This window comes from Strongylocentrotus purpuratus, unplaced genomic scaffold (assembly GCF_000002235.5).
Source record: "Strongylocentrotus purpuratus isolate Spur 01 unplaced genomic scaffold, Spur_5.0 spur5_scaffold_7, whole genome shotgun sequence".
In the NCBI taxonomy this organism is placed as follows: Eukaryota; Metazoa; Echinodermata; class Echinoidea; order Camarodonta; family Strongylocentrotidae; genus Strongylocentrotus; species Strongylocentrotus purpuratus.
Window position 1 is genome coordinate 25,299,672 of NW_022145613.1, and position 14,644 is coordinate 25,314,315.

Consider the following 14,644-nt stretch of genomic DNA (forward strand, 5'->3'; position numbering starts at 1 on the left):
CGCCCCTGGTCACACCTTGCGTATTTGGCTTGCGTATTGCTGCGTATTCATGGCAAGCAGTTTTAACATTTATTCCTATTTCTTGATATCAAGAAATAATTTTCTGTTGTAAAGCAATGGTAATTTTTGATATCAATAAATAGGAACAAATGTTGAAACGGCTTGCCATAATTACCCAGCAATACGCATGTCAAATGCGGCAAAGGTGTGACTGAGGCATAAATTCTCTCCGAGGGACTTGGTAATGAAGATTACTGCCTTATCAAATGGTACTAGCGCATAGACTTGGTTCGAACTCTGCTCTACCAGTGAGCCATTTTTTTAAAAATACATGATAACCTTAAAACTCCAGCATATGATCATCCCAAGCTCAAATAACTACACCATGCACGAAGAGTACGTGTGAGATTGAAGGTCTTACATCTGTGTGATAGTTCGTCAAAATATCAGAACCGGTCGGTACCCCCTACCAAGAAATGACCTTCGCTCTTTCTACTGATTCTCAGCGACGACGCCATGATTAATAACTGCTCTGTATCATTGGTCGGTCTGTCTTAAAACTGTAGCTTGTGTCTTGCGTGATATACTAGCTTCTTACAGAAGATGCACGATTGTAGAGGGCAGGCGCGTACACAGGGGGAGGGTTTGGGGGGGTTAACCCCCCCCCTTTAATATTTTTTGTGTGTAACCCCCCCCCTAAATTTCCCTAACCCCCCCCCCCTTTTTGGATCCCATGGCTGACCTCAAAAGGATGACCTTACCCCCCCCCCCCCCCAACAGAGCAAAATGTCAAATTTTCAACAACAAAAAAGTGACCTCTTCCCCCCCCCCCCGCTTATTCAGCGGCTGGCTAAGTCGTTGCGAAATTTTCGGCCCGATTTATAAATGTTAACCCCCCCCCCCCCCTTGAAAAAATCCTGCGTACGCGCCTGGTAGAGGTCAACATATATCATTGTAATTATTGTAATGGCGGAGTATCAGTATTGCGAAACGCCAATAGGCTGTAAACTCGTGTGATGCCCCAAGGGTCCTCCATCGGATGGTATTGAAGTGATTATAAGACCAACGGTGTGTAGGATAAGTGACGCGAAGGACAATTATTTGGTGTCATCATAGATGAGACTATGGGTTCTAAATGAATTTTTCAGGCGGGCCGGAAATGTTTCTGAAATTACGTTGCGGGCTTACAAATACATTTACATAGCAGCGGCCAATCTTTTCAAAATACCACTCCCCTCCCATTCAGGGGCGGTCGAGCGACTTCCAAAGTGGGGGGGCACCAACAAAAAAGGGCACTTTCTGAAGAAAAAAGGGCACCTACAGTGGGAAATCTCAAAGCGAAAATATACAAATTTTTAGACATTGGTACATACCCCTGCATTGTGATTACATTATCAGGGATGATTTCAATATTTGTTTCTCTTCATACATCATACAAGATATCGCTTAAGCATCATACTTTACAGTTGGGTGGGATGTCTGAATATGCATTTACGAGCGAGCGAAGCGAGCGAGAAAAATTTTAAAGATCTGCGAGGTCGCAGTGCGAAAAATTACATCTTATAAAGAGGAAAAAAGCCAATCGTGATGGGGTTATAAGCACATTCTCATAACGGAAGACTGAAAAGACCTTTGATAACTAACATAATTATATCATCTTTAAATGCGAGCGAGCGCAGCGAGCGAACTTTGGGGGAAATTGCTCTTAGTCGCTTTAAATAAGGGGCATGTTTAATGATTTCATGAAAAGGGGACAATTATCGAAAGGGATAAGACACACATTAGAAAAGAAAAGGAGCACGTGTCACAGTACAAAGGATAATTATAAGAGGTGAACATGAGGCATTTTTTTCACCTGAAAAGAGGCACTCACCTGATGAAAAAGAGGCGTTTACGAAAATGGGAAATAGGCATTTGTTGACGGAAAAAGGGCACCCATCAGATTTTGATAGGGGCATTTATAAGAGGTGAAAAGGGGACAGGTCCCTTATTAGAAAGGAAAAGGGGCACGTATCATTATTAAAAAGGGAATTATCAGAGGTGAAAAGAGGCACTGACCAGATATGAAAAGGGGCACTTATGAAAATGTAAAAGGGGCACTTATAATAAAGGAAAATGTGCATTTGTTGAATGAAAAGGGGGCACCGTTCAAATTTAAAAAAAGGGCCGTTATGAGAAGGGGAGGGAGCTTTTTCTTTTTAATGGGGGCACTTATCATAAGGAAAAGGGGCACTTATTAGAAAGGGAAAGCGGTAGTTATGAGAAGGGGAAGGAGCTCTCTCTTTTTAATGGGGGCACTTATCATAAGAAAAAGGGGCACTTATTAGAAAAGGAAAGCGGTAGTTATGAGAAGGGGAAGGAGCTCTCTCTTTTTAATGGGGGCACTTATCATAAGGAAAAGGGGCAATTATTAGAAAATAAAAGGGGCACATGTTAAAATTAAAGGTGTGCTCATCCGAGTTTAAAAAAGGGGTAGTTATTAAAAGGAGAAGGGGCACTTCTTACAAAGGAAAAAAGGGGCAGTTGTCAAAGTAAAAGGAGCACCTCTCAGTTTTGAATAGGGCAATTATCAGAGGTGAAGGGGGCACTTATCAAAAGTGAAAAGGGGCACTTCTCGTACCTAAAAAGAGGCACTTACTAGAGATTAAAAAGGGCACTTATTAAAGATAATTTCAAGATTTATGAGAATGGAAAATGGACACTTATTGCAAAGGAAAATGGGAACATGTCGAAGGAAAAGGGGCACGTGTCAAAAATAAAAAGGGCACTCGTCAGAGGTGAAAAGGGGGGAAGGGGCACTTTTATTTAGTAATAGGGGCACTTGTCAAAGTAAAAGGGGCACTTTTCCTATGTAAAAGGGGCACTTCTTACAAAATAAAAGGGGCACTTTTCCTATGTAAAAAGGGGCACTTTTGGGGTATCTGAAAAAGTGGGGGGGGGGGCACTGTGCCCCCCCTGCCCCCCCGGGAGAACCGCCTCTGCTCCCATTTGATATTATCATCATGAATAGTCGTGTATGGATGCAATCACCATTGCTATTGATTAATGTACTTTTATGTAGCTATAGGAGAATTACTAGTAGCCAATGGTGATGAATTATGTATTCTTAATGGTGGAAACAGTGGTTTTGATTTGATTTTACTTGATATTTACTTAGATCATCTCGTGGGCCGCTGTTTGATCGACGATGACTTTCAATTCAATACTTATCTCTCTCTTTCTTTTCAGGCAAGAGGCAGAAGAAATCATGAGGAAATGTGGGCTGGAGCACTCCGTGGGATATGTTACAGTCATTTAGAAAACAAAATAGCCATGAACCTCCCACCAATTGCAACAATTTAAACTGTTTAAATTTGTATATGCACCTTATAACATGTAAAAAGTTCTAAACATGTTGTGGTCAAGGAATTGTGACGTTACACAAATGTAAAAGTGCCTTTTCCCTTTAGGCACTACTCAAAATGTATTACGAATTGTATATTAATATAGGTTCTCTAAAAAGAAAATAACATCTTGAATCATACATTTTAACAAATTAACATTTTAATGATTTCCATTTATTTATCCTAATTTAAGTGCCCATAGGTATAGTAATTATAACTTTCATATTCATGACTGTATTATTTTGTGTCAGATATAGTTCAAACTTTCCCCATTCTGCATCTCGGATTCCTAGCTTTCTTTTAAAGTAGATGTCTATTAAAGGTTGATTGACATGTACACTGTGAGGTTTTCTTAAGTAGCACAACAGTTTGGTGTTAATTTGTTTAGCTATTTCTCATTATATATCGAATATGAGGGAATCTGAAGAGTAATTTTTTTTTTCAAGGGAATTTTATGATCTGGTAGTCATTTCAAAGGATATAGAGAGAATGAAAACATCACAATTTCATTTTCATCAGTACCAGAATTTTATCTTATCTTTAAGTTCGTGAATGTTGTATCATTTGCCTTATTTTCCTGACGCATGTCAGGTAGGCTTTGTAAATCCATCGCATTTTAAAAATTCCATATGCATTTGAGCGCTTGGAGGACAACAAAAGTCCATGGATTTCATCCGGTAGTCCAAGTATTTGTTCCCCTTTTAAACAACATTATTGTTTGGGAATTAACAATAACTTTTATTTTGAGATTTACCAATGTACATGAATAAACTAAAATGCGACTCTGTACTATATACACATGTATCACTAATGGATAAACCCAAGTAATATCTTGATTTCTATACTAGCAAATTTGGATTTGCTCTACTTTACATTTAACAAATGAGCAGATCATGTTAAAGACAATTTTCAGTACTTGCATTGAACCTTTATTTAAAGAAAGCATATTTGAAAATGATTGTAAATATGTAATAGTTATATGTTGGGCCACAGTTTTGAAGAACCACATGTACATATACGGTACAGCGCTTACAGTGCATTTTTGTTCTTTTCATTTGAAAGAATATAATACATTGAGTGCTATACTAATTTCATATCATTTACACTATTGTTGTCTTTATGGCAGACAAACTAAATAAATGGAAGTGATTTTTTTTTTTTTTTTTTTAATTTCACAATGTTTACATTACATATTTGTATTTTTATATAGGTAAACTTATCTTTTTCGGTAACTTCTTTTCCATTACTGTTATTTTCAATTACAAATATCATACACTACATATCTAAGTATGTAAATATATATCTTTAAGAACTACATATCTATATCTATGTCATGTAAGAGAAAGTTACAGAAACCATTGCTATTTAGTGGTGTATTCTATTGTATATGAACGGAAAGACGTCTTACATTTTTGTAAAAAAACGTCGGTAATGGGTTCAACAATTTTTATTCATAACTGTGTCCTGTACGATAAAAAATGAGCGTGTAATAAATCTACTTATTTTGACCGAGGGTTGCATAACTCATTACACTATCATTGATTTATGATTTTAGTAGCCAACATTTAGAAAAAAGATATGTGCAAACTGTTTTATCTTCCCATAGAGTTTCGTTGAATCGTTGAATTAATGTACAGTTTACCCAATTGTAGCAAAATAAAATGTATATGATTATTATTCATGGGGTAATTCGGAATGCATTGACATTGATAGTTTTATTATATACTTTATATCTAGTTAATAAAACCAATATATCTCTGATTATGAAAATGTATTTCGTATTCAAATATATCTTAATAATCAAAAAGCAAATACTAGCATGATTGATACGTTAGAAGATATTGCTTAAGTAATCGTTATACGTTAGTGCATAATTTTCAATAGATTACATTGAATATAGCTACTATATGGTTTATAACTTAGGTTTGGGTTATATAAATCAGTTCTTTAACTCGGTTTATGTCCTAGTATTCTTGCAACTTTAAGAAAGATATGTTGTTTAGCATATTAGAATCAAATAAGACTGAAATGATAAGACGAGCTGATATTAGATTTGCTACCACGGATAAATTTATTTGGAGAAATACTCAGACCCGACTATTCTCATATTCGTGAATTACCAGCGTCGAGTGTTTTTAATGAAACACGACAGGGACATGCTATCCTGTAATGTGTTATGCGCTATAAAAAAAAACTGAGTATTATTATTATTATTGTTAATTAAGTATATACAATTTGCCATAAGAACCGAATATGATAATGTGCGTTAGTACTGCAAAAAAACTGGTTTATATACTTTAAGTCGGAACACTGATTGTCAATTAATACTTTGATACAGCTGTATACAGTATCGAAAGTTATATTGTGTAAAAAAATATGTAAAATTGCCAACTAAGGCTTAATGACCAGCCATCTTTTGATTTTCTTTCTTAAATTATAAAATGGGAACATTGTTGACTTTAAATGTTAAGACACACAATTTTAGAACTAAAGATCAAACTCTCTCTCACCTGCATCTATGTAATCCTGTTACACGAAACATGGTAGTCTAAAGAACATTAAAAAAGTCATCTAGCACAGTATTACATACAGTTGCATGATAACAATCAGATCTGCTAGTTAAAATTTGAAGTAAAGACATAAAATGGTAGTACTGTCATATATTGTTATTTTGAACACAATCAATTAATTGATAACACAACATATCAAATGCGAATATAGATGGATGTTACTTTAACAATAAAATGAGTTAATCGAAAAGCCAAGCATTCTATCACATGCTTCCAGCTTTTCCTGGAAAGCATGATAATGGAAATCGATAAATCAATATTGACAAGAATCGCCAGCAAAATAATGTTCATGTTAATTTACGTATAGTATAGACCTCAGTCCAGCATAATTATAATCGAAATCTCCTCTTCCTTATTACATGTGCATTCATGATTATTCATGCAGCTTTCTTTAAAAAAAAATATATATGATATAATGTGATGTGATGTGATCTTCACTGCTGCCTGTATAATCCATCTCAGAATAAGCAGGCACACAGTCTGGTCAAACTGTCATATTTATATCAAAGCTGGCTTATGCCAAGGGATGATAATCAAAGTACAGTTAAATCTGTGACTTTTTCATAATACGGTACAATATACTACCGTGTAACGATTTGTAAAACGGGTGCACATGTACAATACAGTGAACATTTAACAACAATAAGATCAAATCACTCACTGCAGCGAAATTTGAAGGTGGAAGGAAATTATTCGTGAATTGAGGTTATTTAATATATGACTTTTGTATTCATTTATTCGGCAGCAAGATGCCCGCACATATATTTTTGTTATCTTACCAGCTCATCATTAGAGACTCCGAAACGTTGATTGGCAGGCAGGGGGTGATAATGATTTATTGCAATGAAAACATTTAGGTATTCATTTATATTAGCGCAACTATACTGCGCTTAATACTCGCACAGAGTATCACGTTATTACAGTGGCGTAGACAGGTTCGTACACCTGGGGGGGATGACTCAGGGGCGAATCTAGCTTTTTGCTAAGGGGGTGGGGTTGACCAAAATAATGACGATGCGGAGCATCGTCCGCGAGCCGATTTTTTGGGGGGTGTTTATTTGAACCCCGTAAGTGATATTTTCCTGGCATCTATTAACACAATGGAGACTATAAAAAGCAGTGCATGATAACGTCTTTCTAAATCAAGTAACTGTTAAATACACAGTTATATCCAGAGTTATCATGTGTTTGGTTAAGTTACCAGATGAGTTGAATATCTTCTCACAATACTTGAAAGGGTTTCTCTCCAGCGTGCGTTCTTTTTTTCTTTCTTTTTTTCTTTTTTTTTCCTTCTTTTTTTCCCTTTTTTTTTGTTTGTTTGTTTTTTGGGCCGCCCAAGGGGGGGGGGTTTAAACCCCCTAAACCCCCCCCCCGTAGATCCGCGCCTGTTTAATTTTGTGGTTATCTTGTGGTTTCCAAACCACAAGATAACCACAAAATACTTGTAAGATTTTCTTTTTTTTACCGTCTGAATTGGCTTTAACCGTGTGAATGCGGCTAATAACAATAAACACAATTACAATAATGATGAGGATTATTATTATCATCATCATTATAATTATTATTATTAATATTATAATTGTTATCATTATTATTATTACTATTATTATCATCATTATGACTTATTAAGTAAGCAAATATCATTCCCCAAAACCTGGGGGGGATGATTGTACATGCCATCCCCCCCACCTTGTGAGGTGGGGGGGATGCATCCCCCTCATCCCCCCCGTTGTCTACGCCCCTGCGTTATTACCCCAGCTATAGCTGAGCTGTCAAAACGAGCCATTAAACTATTCAGTGAATTTCTTATTATCAGGGACCACAATTTGCAAACTGTGCCCTTATTTTTTTTTGATTTATGTCTTGCCAAAGGGTATCAGTCTAGACCCCCCTCCCCCATTAAAAGAAAATGATGACATTTGAAACATTCGCCATTTCATTATGGGAAAAGGCATCCTTTGACCAACACATCTAGGTGCCAATACGTCCAATGGCAGAAAATTGAATACGGCATATATGTAAACTAAAAGGATGAAACATTCCGCGTCAACGCACCTGTGCAGTACCCTTTGTGATCAAATATTATGACGTGTGTATGGACAAAGAACAAATAAGTCAACAAAAGTAAGAAGTGAATATGAGGACCCACCCCCCCCCCCCCCCATCCAAAACAAAACAAAAGTACAAAGACCACGCAATGCCCAAGGAACAAAGACATAAATTGTTTTGAAATATTCGTCTGTCATTGATCAGTAAAGATAGGAATTCTGTTTGGAAAGAGAAGACTTGACATGGGAATGTACGAAGGGAAATGTTTGTCTTTCTTTGTATCGTGGCTATATTGATATTTTGGGCGATGATGCAATCTTTATAGGCTCCCCCTGATTCGGGGAATCTCTCCCTGAGGCTGTTCACACCGGCAGAGATAGCGCGCGCTAGACCGCGCTATCTCTGCGGTGTGGGAGGTACAACGTCTTTTCGGTCCGCCCAACAGCGAGCCACGGCGAGCCAAAACGGCGTGCCACTCGAGCACCTCTTGGGGGTGGTCCACGAGAGATAGCGCGGGCTAGCACGCGCTAGAAAAAAGGGGGTGCTACGATAGACCGCGCTATCTCATTGCGGTGTGAACAGCCTCCCTGTCTGAGTAAAAGAACTGAAGGCTCATACTACCTATAACTGAACTACAGACTGTAAGTTGTATGTAAGTTATAGACAAATACCTTTTTTCAGAATTTTTTCAATCCCACAATTTTTTAGCATGACTTTTATTCTATCATTTTATTTAATAATTTTGTTGTTGCTTTATAGGATTATTAAAATCAAACTTCTCTCTGTCCTCACCAATTTTCTGTCGCCTGCCTCACTAGCCTCCCGTCCCGTTCAATCCCCCCTTGTTATCTTCTTTCTCTCTCTCTCTCTCTCGTTTAGAAAAAAATAATTCAGATAAAGAGCCCATAAAAATTACGTTGGGAATAAAGATACAAAGAGTGAGAGAGAATGATACAAAGAGTGAAAGAGAAATAGAGAGAGAGAGAGAGAAAGAACAAATCCACGAGATGTAGGGATATGTAGGGAGAGAGAGAGAGAGACAGTGTGTGTATGTGTGTATGAGGTCCAAGTGTGAAGTAAGGAAGTAGACATGACCTTGCAGGCTCTAAGGTATTTCCATTGCCACATACATCAAAGGTTGAGTGCCTTTATACAATTTGATTGTGGAGCTTTGATTTCATCCTGCATTTCAAAATCCGCAGTGTGAAGAACCCCACTTTATCGATCAGGAACAGGAATGAATGTGAAGCGCATTGTCATATTCTGTCATTTCAGATGAAGTCTGGGTGAAATAGAAGCTGTTTGAAGGTAAGACACTGTTTTAATAAACATTAACATTATCATAACTCTTTCTTTCTTTGTCCCTTTTATTCACATTTCAATACAGTGTCGTTTTTTAACCTTTATAATAGTCACAGCACCCTTTGAAGAAATAAAAAGTTATCGTCAATCCGATCCTAAATTCATCATAGAAGATATGTTTTGCATCACTCCAACACTCCTCAAGGCAAATTTTTTCTAAATTTTGCGAGGTAGAATGGTCATCGAAATAAAGTAAATACATGTAAGATATAACACAAAACTATTTATGCGGGCATCTTGCTGCTGAATACAAGAATACAAAAGTCATATATTCATTCACCTCGATTCACGAATATCAGGATATTCGGGCATCTTGTCTCGTGTCTAACTTTCGGGAGGGAGTGAAACGAGCGAGAGTGGTAATACAGCTATTTCGATATAAAAATATGAGGTATATTCGGGCACCTTGATGCTCAAATAAAAGAAAATTTGGGTACCTTAAAAGCATGAGGGTGTTCAGGCATCCCGTTTCTAAATATTACGAGCGAGTGAGAAAATGATATCTCCTCATGAAAATACATGGAGGTTTCTAATATTGTGCTCACGAAATTAACGCTATTTCAAAATATATATTTTTGGAATAGAACTAAATTTCTCTCGCGACCCCACTAGAGGGTTCTACGACATGCAACCCCCTGGACATCCACCCCGGTGGCCACCCCAAGTCAAATACTCCCTAGGATAACTAACCCCTAGGGCAACCACCCTCTAGGACGACTACACCCGGGACAACTACCCCCGGACAACTATCGTACGGGGTAGTTTTCTGGGGGTAGTTTTCCGGCAGTAGTTGTCTTGGGGGTAGGTGTCCTAGGTGGAAGTTGTCAGGGGGTAGTTGTCCGGGGGCAGTTGTCCTAGGGGGTAATTGACCTAAGGGGTAGTTGGCCTAGGGGGTAGTTGCCCTAGGGGGTAGTTGACTGGGGGAGGTTATCCGGGGGTAGGATGTCTAGGTTGTAGGTGTCCGGATACGCAACTAGAGATGTCTCGCAGTATCCTGGTTGAGAACACTGTTCCGATAGATGCTTTCAGTCTGCCTTCTTCTCACTATCTTCTCCCTTTCCTGAGTCAGATCTGGTTCATACTATTAATGAGTAATACTCCCCTAGGCTTTTGATTCTCCACTTGTGTTATCAAATCTTAACTCAAAGTGGGGTATAAGATTACAATTGCTGATATATTTCACAATAGACCTAATTAATTTTGTTGTTTTTTACTTTAAAATACAAAGAACTATTTACCCAATAGTTCTCATTGTGACATTGTAAAGACGTATGAGTTTTACGAAGTGTAAAGTGGAGTACTGTGATTTTCTTCTGGTGTACTCAAATGTCACATGAGTGTATCAGCATACGATCAATTTGTATTCACATTTAACTAACAGAGTACATTTTATCCCGCAATATGCATACAAATGTCTAGCAGGCAGTTTTGAAGTTTAAGTATTTTGTATATTTCGAAACCCCGGGAGAGTCTGTTAGATCGGAAATGTCAAGTATTCAAACTGCCTTCATGTTTTTGTTACATAATCGCATTACTGCGATAAACATGTTGTAATAAAAATGATGTGAAAAACACTTTTAGGCTAGTATTCTACTAAAACTTGTACCCGAGGCTGTTTCTTACCAGTTTCCAGTAGGACGTGTTCATCGGTCCATACATCAAGATGGCAACATGTCCTAAACTATAAACATTCCTGCAGACCTCCAGTTTCTAGTGGGACGTGTCCAGAGTCAGACTCAACAGAGTCAGACTTTCAGTGGGACGAGTCAGACTCAACGATAGGTTTAAATTTATTAGCAGCAGGCGCATATGTCATCAAAAATATATTATATATTCATTTCTTGTTGTGGGGGGGGGGGGGGGGGGGCTCGATCGCCTCTAACTGGTTTTTAGCGAAACGTGGATCATGGCTTCCTTTTCATTACTCTTTCAACGATGAAATACAAAATACAATTAGAAAAAGCCCCCTTTCCGCACTACACATTACACCATACATATAGTTAACACTACAACGCGTTATGCTTATAAAATATGTAGATTTTACAGATTGAAAAGTCCTTTTTTTCGAGGAGTCAAAAATAGATCATAACCAATACGGTAAGACAAATCTTACAAGCAACACATGATTTCAGTGCACTAGTTTAAAAACAAAACATTTGTGTTTGTAAAAAAGAGAATTTAACGTAAGAATAAGATACTGTGATTAAATTTCAAGCTTACGAAGATCTACCATTCATCATATGACATTTACCACAACTTTTGATTAGATGATCCATGATAAATATAACCAAAATACTGATCCTCAGCTATGCGCAAACATCCCTTGTACTTTTAGTTGGTTCAAAGGGTTCAATCTGAGTATCGTGTTTGTTCGAAACAGCGGTCATGGACTACAGAATTCATGACAATAGCCTATAAGTTCAGTGTACACATGTCGACAAAACAAACGTGTCATCAGGTCATGCAAAATATGTATATATTCAAATCGGGGAACCCCCTGCGAATTCCCTCGTCCTTGTGTGCCATCAAACAATATGTCGAAATACTGATGTCGAAATATGGTCGTTTTTTATTAAGAAGGTGCCGAAAAATATATAATACATATCTTTTCGTTGTTGTAGTTCAACTTTGTAATCAATTGTAAACTATACAACCACCGCCATGCCTTTAAAGGTCAGATGACATCCAAATATAAGGTGATTCCTGTTGATAATCAAGGCTGCATACCGCAACTCATATTTTGTTATTCAAAAATCTAAATATGTTTTACAGATTTTGTAATGATTTTTAATTTTTTTCTAAGACCTGCTAAGCTCAACCCTAAAAAAATGATCCAGATCTCATTCATCTTGTGACAGCATATGTCAGTCATTAGTGGACTAACAATAGATAGTGGTATGTAGCTTCACCAGAACTGACCACTTGTTTACAATAGACCATACAATACCAACATAGGAGTTGCTATGCCAGACGTGCTGTAGCATCACCAGGAAAAGTATGGTAATGTGGAGGTATTGCATGGAACAATGTAATTTCTTTGTGAGCATGTGCTGAGCTGGGGGAAGTTACATACCACTGTCTCTTGTTAGCTCACTAATGATTGACAGTTGATGTCACAAGTTGAATGACCTCTGGCGCATTTGTTTAGGATCTATGAAAAATCTATGAAATATATTTAGATATTTGAATAACATAATATGAGTTGTATGCAGCCTTTCACATCAACAGGAATCAACTTACATTTGGATGTCACCCCACCTTTAAACAGTAATTCTCGTAAATTTTGAGTGTTCAGAATATACAAGATAGCTGTGACTGTATCGGTGTTAAATAGTACTTCTGTAAATATTTATTTATCACGAGGGGTGTCCCCCCAGATGGAACAAAAATGTGATCGGCAATATTTTTAATGTAAGAGTATGTAAAAAAAGTTACATGATACTGTATTATTTTATTATATATATGTAAATACAAAACAAACAAGTTTTACATTCATATGTATAAACAAATTTAAAGAAATTTTTTTTTGGCCAAAGTATGGAACTAGGCTCGACTAGCACTTGTGCTAACTTCTAGTTCTCATTAACAACTTCACCTACATATAGTAATACACATATTTACGTATATGCCTTTTGTACATTTAATAGTATGAAGATGTAAGTCTAAATATCGTTTTAAAAACCACTACTGTTCAATCGACATTACTCTTATGTTTTGTATACATGTATCAGTATCATCTTTGCATTGTATGATTGTTCATATGTACTGTCATTATTGTGATGTATTGTTATTAATAAATTGAAATTCAATTAACATTCAAAAGCAATCCACAATCTTTCATGAAATTTCATAATGTTGAATAACTTTCAGTGTCTCTATGGAATTCAATGAGGTAACCCCTAGCGTGTACTATTGCTAATCCTTGTACACTCTGTCCTACGTTTGACAAATGCAATGTTTTATAGCCATAGACGAAACTTTAAAACGTGAAGTGAACGTGTACTTCACTTCTAAACTGAAGTTTAGATTATACTCAAACGACATTACCGAAAAGAAATATGATAAAACCCCTAGATTATTCTGGTTACTATGTATATTCTGTTTCAACAGACAATTTACAAGCTTAAAGCAATAGTGGAATACATGACATAAATCAGCTAAAGAAGGGACAGAATCAAAGACCGAGGAACGAGCAACTTATGACGTCATTAAAAATGGCCTCCGATCAACCAAAGGTCAACATATTCATGCTGGAGAAAGAAAACCAACAGCGTAGTTATGACGTCATAAATGGCCTTATGACCAAAATCTTATCGACGGTAGGGTCATCGCTTACAAATGCAGGTAAAACAAATTATTCGGTTTCATGTTTTATATTGTCATTTGAATTTTATTTCATGTTCCTCCTTTTTCACTACCTTCATTTACCACAGAGCGATCTGAGTGTATTCTCTTTTCACATGGTTTGTTCTTTTAATTTGTTTTAAACTTGTAGAAGATGATCTCATAAGTCTCACCCCCCCCCCACTCTGAGAACGGACGGACCCCATGCGTGTTACCAAAATGTCCTTTTCGTAATAAAAGAAAAAGGTCGACCCGTATTGACTTTACACACCGGACTTTTGCTGAAGGGGGGGGGGGGGGGTACTGAAAAAGGCTCGTATAACAAAAGAAAAAGGTCGACCCGTATTGACTTTACAAACCGGACTTTTGCTGAAAGGGGGGGGGAGGGTCGCTTGGAACACGCATATGCGTACCCTAAATAACACTGAGTGGGGGGGGGGCGGGGTCTCACCTTTATAACATTTCGGATTTTTAATCCAAGAAATTCTACTGAGAATTTTTTCATAAAAAAGGAACATCCAGTAATATCATGCGAGGAAAAAAATGTGGATTGCTACTTATTATGCTGTTGCCCATGAAGTTGGAATAATTGTTCTTCCCTTTTTTAATCAAATGGCTATGACAAAACGGTTTAATCTTGATACATAGAGTTTATATCTTTTAAGAACTAAAATGATAAATCTAGTTTATATACATGTAGATATTGATAAATAAAGTTCTGAGAAGATATAATCTCTATCTATCAAGGATAAATCATATGGTCACAATCATGTCATTAAAAGAGGTAAATCAATATATCAATCCAACGTTGCGGCTCCAACAGGGAAATAGTGTTTTCCTAAATTTTATTGTGGATTCCTAAGTAAAATTGTATGCTAAAAACGATTCCACCGACTGATTTTTTTTTTTTAAATTGGTGCCTAAAGGGCCAACATT